Source organism: Gavialis gangeticus, unplaced genomic scaffold, assembly GCF_001723915.1.
Source record: "Gavialis gangeticus isolate Ggan-Ray unplaced genomic scaffold, GavGan_comp1, whole genome shotgun sequence".
Taxonomy (NCBI): Eukaryota; Metazoa; Chordata; order Crocodylia; family Gavialidae; genus Gavialis; species Gavialis gangeticus.
The window spans coordinates 12,337,877-12,340,728 of NW_017728980.1; positions in this window are offsets into that span (position 1 = coordinate 12,337,877).

Sequence of the window (2,852 nt, forward strand, 5' to 3'; positions counted from 1 at the left end):
ACTTCTCCTGCTCCTGGGCCGCGGCCCACGACACCTTCCTGCCCACGCGCACAAGCACCCTGCCCGCTATCCAGCTCACACACGCTCACTCTCGCGCACGCGGTCACACTCATCCTCTCCTCGCTGTCACCATCCACACACGCGTGCGCTCGCTCACACGCACTCCGTCCTCTCCTTGCTGTCACCACACACATATGCTCACACGTCTTCTCCTTGCTGTCACCATACACACGCGCGCTCTCTCTCTCTCTCACACGCAGGGTCACACTCATTATCCTCTTCTTGCTATCAGTACACACACACACATTATCCTCTTCCTGCTGTCACCATCCACACACACTCTCTCTCACATGGTCACACTCATTATCCTCTTCTTGCTATCAGTACACACACACGTGCACTCACACTCATTATCCTCTCCTTGTTGTCACCATTCTCACCCCCCCCCCTTTTCTGTTTTAATTTTTTGATGGATCCCAGGCCAAATTAGCCCAAACTAATTCAAAATCCAAGAGTCCAGACCCATATGTGGGTGGCCCTGCTACCAGCACACATCCTCCACCCCCATCCGGGCTTCAGATGTTCCCAAAACCTTTGGCAGGCATCCTACTTGCAGGCCCAAGCCTAGAGACTTGGGGTTCAGACGCCCCCAAGATTTGCTTACCCTCAGCCATGAGGCCCTCTGAGCAAGCTAGGGAGGAGACTCCCATTTCCACAAAGTGGGCTTAAAGCCGCTACACCTCGGTGGGTACTGAACCACGCCAGAAGAGCGGTTCTCCCCAGGTGCACTTTAGGAAAACTGCCTTCATGGACACAGATGCATAGTATTTCCCCTGCCAGGTCACGAACAGGCACTGCGCTCTATCCTTTCTTTGCTATTAGCACACGCACACACACATTATTCTCTCCTTGCTGTCACCGTCACACACACTCTAACTCCCTCCTCCTCTCTTGCAGCCAGGACTGGGTTTCCCCATGGCCTGGGACCAGAAACAAGTCACAGTTGCGCAGTGGGGCTTAAACATCATCCAACCAGAAATGCACCCTCAGGACAATGACAGTGATGGGGATGAGCAATAAGAATAAATGCATTAATTAATAATAAAGAAATAATCATATATATAACCATCATAATGATGGAGAGATGATGATGATAGCGATAAATAATGCTAAATAATAAATGATAATATGCACAATAAGGGTGATGTAATGATAATAAAACACAACAATAATACATAGTAATAAATGATTATGATGGTGGTGATGATAACGACAGTGATGGTTGATGATAAACCACACTCTGCCAAATCAATTATGGTTTTTTTCTGGCCCTGTCAGCCAGGGAGCAAACTGAGATCTAAGTGTCACCGATCCTGGTTCACTTGACAGAGTCCCTGGATCTGCTCCCCAGGGTGCCCCGTGCCCAAGCCTGCACCCCGCTCCCCAGGCTGGCTCTGGGTCTCCAGCCCTGCCCCGGTGATGCTCAAAGCCTCCAGTTCTGCCAGGCGTCCCATCCGCCTGGCAATTGGTTCCAGATGGGCAGGATGCTTGTGCTCGTGGAGAGGAGGCCCCTTGCAAACACAAGCAGCAGCCTGGAATTGGACTGCGGGACTGGGGCTTACCTCAGATGACAACCTGCTCCAACAACAGGCATGGGGGACAGCATCAGGGGCACCATGAAGTCTCAGATCACAATGCAACCGCAGGGTGAGAGCCTCCTTGCTTTCTCACAGCTCCATGGCAGTCCCGAGGACGACTTGCATGAGAAAGGCAGAAGAGATTTGGCCCTAATTTCATATAACATTGTTCAGGCAACCTGTATCCTGGGAACGATTTGCAGTACAATAGCAGAGCTAAAATAATAGCAGAGGGGAGAGAAATTAAGAGGCACAGACTGGGGAGTTAAATAAAACAAAAACCCCTGATTCAGCTCAGATGTGAAAAGAGAGGGAGTGTCCACAGACATGGAAAGACACTGGGAGGCTGTTCAACGTGCTGGGAGCTGCAGGGAGGACTCCTGCGAGAACCGTGGGGTGATCAGGCCAAAGGTTGGGAAGGAAACCAAGCAGGAGGAGGAGAGAGAGGATGTGTGAGGCTGGCTGACATGTCCCTGGGGGATCTCAAAACTAGGTGGTTGTGTGCTACCCTCAGCACAAAGCAGGAGGAACACTGCTGGCTACCATAACATACATACTTTGCAATAAAAAAAGTTTCCTGCTAGCATATGTATATTTTGCAATAAAAATAAAGTTTCCTGCTAGCATCTCCCCCAGCCAGGGGGAAGCCAGGGAGAGGACTGTGGTTCTGACATGCCCCAATTGCTGGGGTGGCTCAGCCTGCTGGTCACGATGCCAACAGGGCATGGTCTATGCCAGTTTACACCAGGGAGGTGAACTCTGGCTCAGGAAGGGCAGGTTTGAGCTGGACCCTGAACACTGCAAACCCTGTAGCCTGACTGCACTCGCGCGGCTTGTAAAATGGGGCGCCTCCAAACACTGGCAGATAACCGGAGAAAAGAGCGAACGCCGGCAGAGAGGGAGAGTAATTGAGAGGCCCAGCCATGGGAGGAAAGGCCTATTTTTTTTGCTGAGATTTCAAAAGAGACAGAAAGCTGACGAGGTAGAGAGACAATGGGCAATTATAGCAGTTATCCCAGCAAGAGGCATCCGAATGGACTAGTTGGGGGGCGGGGGGGAGGGGGCTGGAGCTTTCCTGCGGCTCCCTGCTAGGAAGAGAGGGGAGAAGAACAAACAAGGCTTTGGAGCATGTGGGAGCAAACTTAGAAACAGCGGGCCAATTCCTCGCTGGGGTAAACTGGCAGAGTCCCACAGCCCTCATGTTGATTTACACCG